Below are 12787 nucleotides of genomic sequence, written 5' to 3'. Positions count from 1 at the left end.
AGTAATAAACTAGACAAGGCCGATGGAAAAAAATCGGTAAAGCTGTATAAAAAGAAAATTGAAATGTAAAGAGGAAACGGAAAGAAAAAGATGGAAATGTAGTCAAGAATTGTGACACAATATCAAAGAGTATTACATACATGCAATTGTAATAATTTAAAAGAAATGATTTTATGTGTATATTATTCTTTTCTTCCAGATGCATTATCATCAAGAACAGAATCTAATGTTCAATGTCTTTATAATAATAATTGACCACAAATTTCAATGAAACTTTGTCAAGAGAAGTGTTTTCTGATGTGGGTTCCATGGACTACAGACCCCTTGAGACGCTTCACAAAGCAGCGTCTCAAATAAGTTGAAGAATCACTGTATGCTACTCATTCCGAAATGCCAGTGACATTTTCTAATGTGTAGAGGAAAGTGAAAAAAAGAAAAAGAAAAGAAGAAAAAAGTGAAGACTACAGGGTCATTTTTCATCAATATATATATTTATTTTAAGACAATTTGAAATTGTAGCTGTCATGTATTTCAGAAAAAAAGTACTCCTTTAAGTTAATAATGATAATGGTAGGCTATTTCATTAAATTATTCTAGTGTTTTATAACTCACAAACTAATTTCTGTTTACTGTACAGATCTCTCATATTCTATCACTCACTGAAGAATATGGATAGACACCTGAGGATTGCGTTTGCATTTGCCAATGCTTTTAATACACTGACATTTAACAAATCAAGGTATAAAACTTGAAATATTTTAGTGCAAATAGGTACTCGTATTAAGTACTCTCGTTCTGCTTCAATTCCACTTTTTTTTGTTCTACTCTCCCAGTTTGAAGATAATTCTCCTTATTGTGTCGCTAGTTTTAGCTCTCTCCCTTAGAACAACTCTTAAAATGCGGAACATACAGGAGTCTCATATGTACCTGTTTGATTTAAAAAAAAAAAAGTCTCTAACACAGTCTATTTTCTTTGTCATTTACAAAGAACAAAAATATGCTAAAATATTTTCTTTGAGTGTTTTCTGACATGCTGTGCTGTCATGCTAATGTGTTTGCTCTAAGAGTCTCTTACACTTCATTATTTAACTGATTATTGGGTTGTTCTTTGTGACATATTAATGAAATCAGCTGAATCCAGGACCAAAAATAAGTAAATAAATACTGATTCAAGAATATTGCTCTAATATCTTTAACAAGATTGGCACACTGGCCTCTTGGACTCAAACCATAAATAAATAATAATCTAAATGTTTTCTAAACTGCCATTTGACCTATTTGTATTGTCTGGTCACCTATTCTTCCTTTCCCCTTCACCACTGCTTATAAAGATTTCATTTTGACATAGCCTCCTCATTCCCAGGAGTTTTTTAGTAATTTTCATTTCAACGTTGGGGAGAGAATGGATGGAAGGAAAATTTCTGGATACCTATAAACATTTTCCCAAGCTAAAATCAATTGTTCTGACTCTTACCATGATGGAATGTGAGAAATAAATACATTGATTATTTAATGGGCTCTCAGTTTTCAAACATTTTATTCAGACAAGTAGTTTCAGACTTTTAATTCTCTTATGGTGGGCAATCTCTAAATATTGAAATTCATTTATTTATAAATGGATTGTGTTCTTTCCACAAAGCATAGATATTTGGGCCCGAGTTACAAATTTTTCCTTGCAAGATTTTGCTAGCAAAATTAAGCAAGCTGAATCATGGATAACATAAATGAGTATAGGATCAGCAAGGGCAGAAAGCAATCTTCATAATGGGCTCTTAGTTATAGCCCATGGGAGATGAGATGGCCAGAAAATGAACTAAAGTTTTAAGCTGATACAAAGGTAGTCTGTGTGAGGCTAACGGGCTTAATGGATAATGTTCTCATTATATATTGCTCCCAACTTTCTCATTGACTGAAAGTGAAAGGAAAAGAAAAGCATATGTGTTTCAATGTTTAGGAACTTGTTTAAACAAAAATCTTCACTTGATAGCTAGGTGAGATAAAATTACTTTGAATTTACTTTAACTAAAGTAAAAGATTATAAGAAGTCTGAGAAAAACTTTTTCCTATTGAAATGTTAAGCATGAGTTAGAAAAAATTGATTTTGTCAAAAAATTTTAGAAAATTTTAATATTAGAAAAAGTTTTCTGGGACACTTTAAATGAACTTATACAGTAATTGACAAGAATACATTTTCTTCAATTAAATAGTAATGACTTAATCAATTGATTCATAGACAGCTATAGTTTTGGTATCAAACATTTTATTCTGTAAATGATGCCTGTTAACATCTTAAAATTTTTAGGAATATAGAGTAACTATATTTTATTTTAATAATTACAACCTATTTTTTAAATATAGAAAAATTTGAGAAATAATTGCAAACTTTGATTCACATTTAATTCAAGTGATCCATGATATGCTTTCTGATGGCAATGACGAATTACAATGTGAGTGATATATGGCCAGATAAGTCTACTGAAACCTCAACAATTTCTGTTTCCATAAGAAATAAACTTTCATATTGTTTAACCGCTGATATTTTGAGATTGCTATTACTGCAGCTAACCTGAAACTTACCTGAGTGTTACAGTGTCTTATGATGCTGGATTTCATCATTGGCGTACTGAAGCTTATATACAGCTTTCTCTCTCTAGTTTAGGTTTATTAAATCAGATGGTCAACCATACAGAGAGGTTAAACACTGCTCCTCCCCTCCCTGCCCATACACTTTTTTAAAAGAGCTTTAGAATGTGAAGGAAGTGACTGATGGAAAAATTATTTGAAGGTTATTTTTCCTTTTACAATAAATCTACTTATGCACATATATTTGTGAACATGTCTCATTCATTCTATTATATAAAAAAGCACCGAAGGAGAAAAAAAGCCTTTAACATACTCATGTTAGTATTTCCCATGTCATTTGCAAGTGGTCCATGATGAATATTTTGCAAGATAGAGTTGACAATTTGTTCTCATGTGACAGTTCCAGCATTTTCCACCATCTCATTGGTTCAACTTTGGGGGGAAAGAATTTTAAAAAGGTTCATTCTGAACTGTATTTTAAAGTATGTTTCCCATACTGCTTTAATAGAATCTAATAAACTTAATACCTATGCTATCATTGAGTTCTTTGTTCTAGCTTTGAATATATACTATGTAATCAGATTATATCAGATCTGGCAATATTCTTGTAACCATAAAGAATCTTTACTGAGTTTCAGGTCATTTGAGAGGCATCTCTTATGGGGAAATTGCCCAGGTATTTTAGAAGTGGTCAGGAAATTATCTTACAGAGATTATTTGCAGGGTGTATGAGATGTCTGCAAATTATCCAAAATTTAACCTTTGGTTAGAAACTGCATCTGGTGATCCAAAATTGATGAATGAGAGTGTAATAATACTAAGAATAACCTGTCAAAGCTAGAAAAAGAACACTGGGATGTGACAAAGGGAATTTGTTCCCCAGTCTAAATAGATTCTAGTATGCCATTCCATGGTTGTGTGTGTGTGTGTGTGGGGGGGGGGGGGGGGGGCGTGTCTCTTAAAAAAAATGACTGTACTCATTATACATACATTTGTCCAAACCCCTAAAATATTTAACACCAAGAGTGAACCTGAATGTAAATTATGGACTTAGAGTTATTATAATGTGCCCATGTAAGCTCATGCTTGGTAAGAAATGTGTACCATCCTGATGAGTGATGTTGATGCTAGGAGAGACTGTACATGTACTGGGGCAGAGAATATATGAGAAATCTCTGCAATTCCCTCTTAATTTTGTTATAAACCTAAAATTCCCTTAAAAAATAAAGTCTTAAAAAACTGACAGAAAATCTTATAGGTCAAACTCAAAACTCTACTAAAGTGGTTCTATAAAAGATATTTTTGATTGTAAATTTCCTAATGGTATTGCTTCTATAAATCTTAAGAAAATTGTATTTGAAATAATTATCCACAATGATCTTTTTTGATCATTAGCAAATTATGATGGAAAAGGAGAAAATATATCTAAGAATGACTTGTGTTGCAGAAATATAATTAAAAACAAAGTCCTCTGAATCAAGAAAATCTCTCCATAAAGGTAATAAACAAAATTTTTATTGAAAAAGTACTAAACCAGAATGTGATACACATGACAGGTAATCAACTAAGAGATTGCAATGACAGAAAGAAATCTTTCCCTTTTACATAGCCAAGGAGATTGAACATATTATACACATGTTCTTAAGATAAACAATACCTGGTACTCAAGTAAGAGAAATTGACAGCATCATTTGTCACACAGAGATTCATCCTAGATTCACCTGGTAAAAGGGATTACCTTCTGTGTTAGTTAATTGGCTTTGCCCAGGGGAAAACAAATTTCTCATATCTCTAGAACAGGAGATAGTTTTGTAACATGGAGCCCTACTCTCTCGGAGAAATTGAGAGATAGAGGTACTATATTTCTTGATGTTTACATTTCAATAAGATGGTTACTGAGACCTTGAGAAAGGTATTTCTGTGTCATAAAGCTGATAAAAAGCCTATGTAGTTTTCAGGAGGAGGTACAGGTATAACTCATTTTATTGCATTTTGCAGATATTGCGTTTTTTACAAATTGAAGGTAAGACCCTCACCAGCAAAAAGATTACAACTTACTGAAGGCTCAGAGACTGGTGAGTGATTTTTAGCAATAAAGTATTTTTATTAAAGTATGTATGTTGTTTTTTCAGATATAATCCAATTACACACTTAACAGACTACAGTGTAATATAAACATAACTTTTATATGCACTGGAAATCAAAAATTCATAGGACTCTTTACTGCAATATTTATTCTATTGTGGTGGTCTGGAACCAAACCCTCAGTATCTTTGAGGTATACTCATGTATACATTTCAAAGATAGGAGAAAGTACTTGCAATTACAAATTCTATAATCTCTTTCCTTATTTTCAACCGAGAGAATTAAGGTCTATTTTTAATTTGTATTTGTCCTTACACCTGAAATATAAACATTGAATAAGATTACCTAAACTTTCTAGATTTCCCTTTGCTTTGATTGTAATTCTGCTCGGAAAAAAAAAAAATAATCCACTGAATTACTAATGAATTATTTCACTTACTTTCATCGCTACAAAAATGTGTATAACAGATTTATATGGATTCAGGTTGTAAACATTGTTCAGGTTGTCTCCAATGTGTTTGCTTGTCTTTTCCAAACTTTTTTTTATAAAGTATATTCTAAGATATAAAGAAATTTTTCCCACTAAAATAATTTCATGGAGATTCTGTCATATAAGCTTTAGAAGACAGAATTTAACAAAGGAAACAATGACAATTTATTGAGATGATGATATATCTGCAAAAGATTATTTCCAGATAAATTAACAATTATTCTAGTTAAATGAAGACACTTTTATATATTTAAAGATGTATCAAAATTCAGCATCAGTGGCTCTGGGTATGTTTTAATTTCTGAAATTATTCCCTACAAAAATATAACTGAGAAGTTAGATCAAAATCATTTTTTATATAAATTCTGTAAAGGATTATTTTATTGAAAACTTAAGTTTTTATAAAGCAAGTCATAAGAAATGACTCTAAGAGCTTTAACCATCCTGAGGCATGCCTGTCAAATGTCATTGTGTCCACTGAAATGTTTTGTTCTCTCAAATCAAACTGTTTCTAGTCAGAGATTTTCGTCATGGTCAAAATCTTCTCTATTCACGCTTTAAGCGTGTGATGTGTTTAAACTGAAAACTACCTAACAAGTCCTTTCTTCCTTCTTTCAAAAAAGTTGTTCCCAGAGGTACGTGGTATTTGCGATTTGTTATTCATCCAAAGAAATAGTAAATCATTAATAAAATAAATTCTAACACTTATGACCCATCACAATAATATAGCTTTTACACTCAGATTTGGAACATATGCAGTTCTCTTTATGCTAATTTTAAAATAATACTGTAGGATGCATGGGTAATTTGAGGATGAAATATTGCATGTTCACCACATCAGAAGCAATAAAAGAAAGTCAAAGAAAATATTAACGAAAAAAATATGTAGTGTTTTTACAGTTACAGGGTTATTCTCTCTAACTGAACAGATTCACAAAGAAATTTAGAATACTTGAATGATATGTGCAAATAAACTCAAAACCAACTTTAGGCCTCTTTGTGGTTGGCATAAGTAAACAGTAGGGATGTAATGAGCCCTTCAAGATATTTGAACAGTCTAGTCTATCAAGCAAGAAAGAAATTTAGTGGTTAAATGAACAATAACAAGTAAGTGATGAGTTCTCAACTTTTCCAAAATATAGAGAAAAATAAATTGTAAATTAATTAAGCGATTAAGTAGTAGCAACTTCAAAAATTGATTATGATGAAAACTAAATTCCTTTAAATTTTGTTCAGTTAGTTATTAGCAGTTAGTATGCCATGGAGTCATTAAACTTTTATTATTCCCCCTTTATTACTTCCTTTTTGTAGGTGAATCACTTCTCAGGCCAATGTCTGTTTTTTTAAGAGGAGTATTAGGGAGATGCAGGGGAACATGTCTCTTCTGTGTTTTGCTTTCAAACTTGTAGTTTCAGTTGCCTGTGATTTGTTTTGTAATGATTTTTACATGACTGATGGCTATCATAATACTTGAATCTAAGTCACAGCTTCTACACATACCCAAGCTTATATGGTTTCTATGGGCTCTTAATTTTATTTTATTCTTTTCTATGTATGACTGTTACTTTGTGTAATAGTTTCCCAAATCTTCACTTTCATCAACATTTATTTGGATGATAATAATTTCTTTAACTATTTACATATCATGTTAAGTAGACATGAAGATTGGCAGAACATGATAGAGCTGATCAATATAATGCACAGTAGGTTCTGATGGTAATAAAAATTATTGGAGGACTATAGGAAGAGAGAAGAGAGCGATTTTAATATGAGTTATATAAACTATTTTAAATAGTATTGTCTTTTAACCAAAAGTAAATTTTTATTTTTCTAATTCATAATAACTCACATCTCAAAATCTATATTGTAAATATGTATTTGCAATCACAATTATACTAAACATATTGCACTGGCTCATCCACTCTCCACAAAATTGCAATAACTTTACTCTCTCACGAGTTTCTCTTCACTAACTCATGAATGTACAGTCGTTGTTCTGGCTGTCGTTTCCCTTTGATTTTCCTTTTATTTGGTTTGCTCAGTCTCAGAATGTATGGTAAAGTGTTTAGCCGTTCCATATTAAACATGACTTCTACCAATTGCTCATTTTTCAGTAACCCTATGTGTACCAGAAATCCCACCATAAAAAGTTAACTATTTCAAATTTAAAAAAAAAAAAAAGTTTTCTTAATATTTTGCTTGGATGTCATCTTTCTCAACTAAAATGCAGAATCCTTGCAGTCAAGTACAATTTACATGTCATTATTTGATTATTGTTATTATTATTCTATTTACATAGGGTGTCTGGAACATCATAGAAACACAGTAACTATCTGTCAAGTCAATGGACTTGTACCTGTAGTTTTTATAGATATACCAGAGAAGGGAGCTTTTAACTTAGACTTAATTATTGTAGCCCCAGTGTTCATTTTATGAAAAGACTTGTAGGGGTTTTCAAGAGGATAATCTAAACAGTAGTAGCAACAGTCTTGTGCCAGACACATGCGTACTTTTGAGCAACAAGCCCATTGAAGTGAGCTCACCTCAAGTGCCTTTATCATGTCATTCCTCAAGAAAAATTTCCTCTTCATAAAGTTCTTAGAATATTATGCATATTGAGAGCATGAATTGTTATCCCTTTAATGTCTATCCATTCTGTTTTCCTCTCTGTCAGATATGTATCTATTTTCTCTTTCGGTAACAACAATACAGTATCTCCTTAGAGAGAAATGTCTTCCCCTTTTCTGAGTTCATATGATTTAGGCAGGTAGCAAACTACCAGCAGGAAGTAGAAACAAGCAGACACCCTAGGCAAGACATCCCATTTCTCCTGCCACAGCAATTCACTGAAGAATTCCTTTTGACCCAAGCCTGTCCCAAACGAATGCCTTTTATTAGAATAACAAATTAGAACACTGATAGGCTGTATCAGGACACAGAGACAGAAAGGGACATTGGCTATTTGAAAAGATATAAGCTTCAAAAAGCATTTTGCCAATAAGAAGGGAGAGACTGCCTAAGACCGAATCTGACGTAGAAGTAGGCAAATTGTATATATAATTATGTACAATACATATATTCTGGTATTAGGTCTAGGTTATTATTGTATTGAAGAATGTTAAGTATGTAAAATGACAAAATGACACAGTAAATCAAATTTCTGTCCATTTGAAATGTGTACGTTATAAATCAGGTTTTCTTGGGAACTACTTCAAGGAGTATCTTATTTATAACATATCATATTGATTTATTTTTAATCCATTCAATAAATATTTGTTGAGCATGTCTTGTGTGTTAGTTGCATGCTGGCAAATGGAACAATCATTTTTATAGGATATCGCATAGTCTGGTAAGGCAGATGAATTATAAGAAATTAATCGAAATGATTAATCATTTCTATGTGTAAAATTCCATAAAGTTAAAGCTCATGTAGTTAAAATAGAAAATAATAAGGGGAAATGAAGATTGGTGTGGATAACCATTTTGACAGAATTATCAAATAAACACTTAATTCATCATCTATCTGCCTCTTTTGGATCTAAAGATTATTTTGTTCTTCCACATGTTACACAAGATTTTAACTTTGATCACTTGATAGGATAAATCACTATGGTAAAATATAACTGAAAGCAATTAAAACACTAGATCATTCTCAAGCATTTTAATAATATTGTAGTCTACTTTTTTAATAGCTTAAAAGAAAATGAAAAAAAATAAAGTCTGAAAAAAAGAGAGAAGAGATCTCTATACATCTTTTTTTTTTTCTAAATAGCTATCTATATTCAGCTAAGCTCTATGGGCTAAACAAACTACATGTTCCATTACAGCTAACTCTAAAATTAACACTTTGATTTGGGTATCAGTAGGGAAATTCGGCAAGTTCTGTTAGAAAAAAGGAACAAGGCTCTGGATTCCTGGATTCCAAATCAATGTCCTGTATGTTTCAAAAAGTAAACAAAAAATTTAAGTCATATACCTTTACAAGTAATTTTTAGCCAATATTGTCCTTTAGTACATCTTGTTTTACTCATTTTTTTAGACCAATATATTATTCAGTCAATTTTGGATAAAATAACTGATACTCATTTTAATTTCTTTGTTTCTCAAAGTGAAACAAAGTTACTAGTCAAAATTTAAACTCAGCATCTGACAGAATTCCTCAAGACATGTAAAGAAATCATAATCATGAAAGTTGCCAAATAACAACAACACACATTCGTGCTTAGAAAAGACAATTATAAAATATATGCTATAAATAGATTAAAATTATCTTCCTATACATGACTGAGACTTACATTATATTCTTTTTTTTTTTTTTTTTTTTAAATGCCTACAGCATCTGGTATTCCTAGGTGGTCTCTCATCCAAGTACTAACCATGCCCAACCCTGCTTAGCTTCTGAGATCAGATGAGATCAGTTGTGTTCAAAGTAGCATGGCCATAGACTTACATTATATTTTTAATTGTACATAAATTAGCTAAAGCACTACTTATATGTATGTTCATATATGCACACATACATATATATATATTAGCTAAAGCACCATATATACATACGCCATATATATACACACATATATATGTATATATGTTTATGTATGTATGTGTGTGTGTGTGTGTGTGTGTGTGTGTGTGTGTGTATACTGTACAACACGATCTGGATATCTTTGTTCTTAAGTCAAGAAGTTGTTTCACTTCCCTTGTGGTAAATATTTTAAACCCATCTTTATAGGAAAAGAAAATGAGCAGTTTCATGTTTTCTGCAAGATATAGCTTCAGAATTCCTTTCCTCTGTTGAACTGTGATCGCATTTCCTAACAGCTGTTGAGGAGAGATAGTTGAGAAAGTGTAGATCTTTTACTAAGTCTTTCATAGACCCCAGTGTTTCTCAGTTATTAAATCATATATTTCCTTAATTATAGAAACTCCGCACTGAGACATTCTGTCCTACTCTTAACATCTATGCCATTAACCATTAAAACCTGCTGCATCATTGCTTGCCACAATCTTTAAGTCCCTAGAAAATCTACTCATACCCTACCCCATTCCCCATCTTCTTCTTCTACCAATCTATCTCCAACTATGCTTACTGAAATATTTCTTTACGGAGCTAGCTTCTCGATATTCAGATCCCTACTTAAATCTCACCTACTCGAGGCTGCACTCCCTGACTACTTCATCTAGACTATGCATTGGAGCCTCTGTTCTCTTACCACATTTATTTATATTTTTCATAATATTTTATTTTTTTATAGCATGCTTCCAAATAGATTGTTGGTTGCAAGAGAACAGAGATCTTGTTCATCATATTTGTTGCAAGATCAATTTCTGGCATATTGAAAGTGCTCAGTAAATAGTGGATGACTTATAGAATAAGTGACTTCTTATGTGCCAATCCAGTGCTTACGTGTGACCTCTGTTAGAGGTCAAGGGACTTGTATAAGAGAAGCATCAAACATCATATCCTAAATAATCATAATTAATTGAGAAAATATGTACCCCCCCAAACTAACTTGACTATGTAAATCTATGACATAATTTCTATTTGATGTAGAAGAGAAATACTCTCTCTTCCCCCTTTTTGGAAACTTGTCTCAGTAAAGCAAGATGCTCGCTGAATGAAGTTTGGCACCTATCTTTGCCCATAAATTGAGATACAATGGGGCTATCTTCTTTGATGGTTGCATTTCAAAGGGATAGCTCCCTGGTGCTTGCGAAAGTTGGTCCTGGGTTGTCAAATTGCAATAGGGTTTTTTAAAAAGATTTACATCGCAGAAGGGCAGAGAAAAAGCTTAAAAGTTTAACAAAGTATATATTCTAAGAAAAGGGAGGTTAGGGACTTGAGTCAGGAAGAAGACTGTCTAAAGGGAAACATGAAGGTTATTTTGGTAAATAAAGATGAACCACTTGTGACAAACCAACTAGAGTTCATGAAATTCATACAAATTTGCATGCAAATAAAAAAGAATACTAAAAAGAATATTTAAATTCTCATTTGTCCTATTATCTAGTTCTTATCATGTGCACTTTGATTTCTTTTAAATACAAAGAATTTGAAATGATATGTTCCAATGCAATATAAGTGTCTTTTTACTATTATGGAATTGATTGTATTTCACATTATGAACAATTTAAATCTAAAAGGACAAAGCATCATGTTTAACACTGAACCTTACTTACGGTAATGACTGATACTAATTTTAAAAATCTGACATTTTGTCCAATGAACTGTTAATAATGAAGTTTGATTAAAATGCCTAATTTGTTTAGGTATATGCACTGCCTACTTAACCAATTATTCTGACAAAAATTTCGAGTAAAAAAACGTTGAATTTGTTAAATTAAGAAGGTCATTGAAGTAATTAAGACTGGTGAAGCATATTATTAATATTTGACAAGGGAGAGTAGTAACACAAAATGTACCTGTCATTTTTTTATACTCAGACTAATGTTCCTTTCGATGCTTAATTGCATAAGAACTCAGAAAATAATTTAAATATATATAATGTAGGTCATAATTAAGAAGATATTCAAGACATATTTTAATATATAATGTATTTAACAATATATAGATAGAACATAATAATAATTTGATATTTATCCCGTTTTATGAGAAAAAGCAATGACACATTAGCAAGCAGAAATTAGCACAAAATGAGGTTGTGAGCACGTAGTAACTATTAGTTTAATGAACAGATGCTTAAACACACAACCAAGAATAATTCATTGAAAAATATGAAAATTAGTAATCTTACTTTTAATTTTTAGCTTCACTAACGTGTTTGAAAGTAGTAGAATAAAAACTATAAAAGATGTGGTAAGATATTGTGTAGAGAAAAAACAGCTAAAGAGCAGGACATAAGAGAAATGAAGAGCCATACATGAGTACCTTAGGTGTTGATCATAAAATTCACTTTATTTTGCATCTCGGGGATTTGAGTAAACATTCTAGAGTATAAATTTTGAAATAATAATACCTACTTAATATCTTATAAAAATAATAGTAAAATATGAATTTCTCAACTGCTACGTTTTGAAGTTTATTTCTAGTCCAATTGAACTTGACCCTCAAATTTTTACAAGTGAGTAATAAACATTTTTTCTTTCAATACAAATACAAGTACAGATGAACTGTAGAAAAGTTCTCGTTTATAACTTTGTCCTCCATAGCAGATTATGGATATTAATAGAGTAGTGTCAGAATCAGAAAAATCACTTTTCCCTTTGTCCCTCAGTTATACTCTGAAATAACCAAATGTTCTATAGAGCAAGGGTCGCTAACCTCCAGGCCATAGACCCTTACCTGTCCGGAGCCTGTTAGGAACAGAGCCGCACAGCAGGAGGTGAAAGGTGGGCAAATGAGCAAAGCTTCATTTGTATTTGCCCTCGCTCCCCAGGGCTTGCATCACCGCCTCTGCTCCGCCTTAGATCATCAGGCATCAGATTGTCACAGGAGCACCAGTACCTGGTGCCAAAAAAGTTGGAGACTGCTGCTGTAGAGGGCTTTTCCATACTCTGAAAATAGTGGAAACCGATTTTGCCTATAAACACAACCACACGGCTGAAAAAATTAACCCACCAAGCCCATTCCCTGTTTATCTTAAACTTGAAGCTGAGTTTTTAAAAAAC

At 31.9% G+C, this 12787-nt stretch overlaps 2 pseudogenes; both read right to left on the bottom strand.

Annotated features, from left to right (window-relative positions):
- Window positions 1-12787, bottom strand: part of LOC118609312 — a 51179-nt pseudogene that overhangs the window by 26267 nt on the left and 12125 nt on the right.
- Window positions 9486-9604, bottom strand: LOC118609583 (annotated as a pseudogene).

The sequence above is a fragment of the Rousettus aegyptiacus genome, unplaced genomic scaffold (genome assembly GCF_014176215.1).
Source record: "Rousettus aegyptiacus isolate mRouAeg1 unplaced genomic scaffold, mRouAeg1.p scaffold_m13_p_11, whole genome shotgun sequence".
Classification (NCBI taxonomy): Eukaryota; Metazoa; Chordata; class Mammalia; order Chiroptera; family Pteropodidae; genus Rousettus; species Rousettus aegyptiacus.
This window is presented reverse-complemented; position numbering and strand designations above follow the sequence as displayed.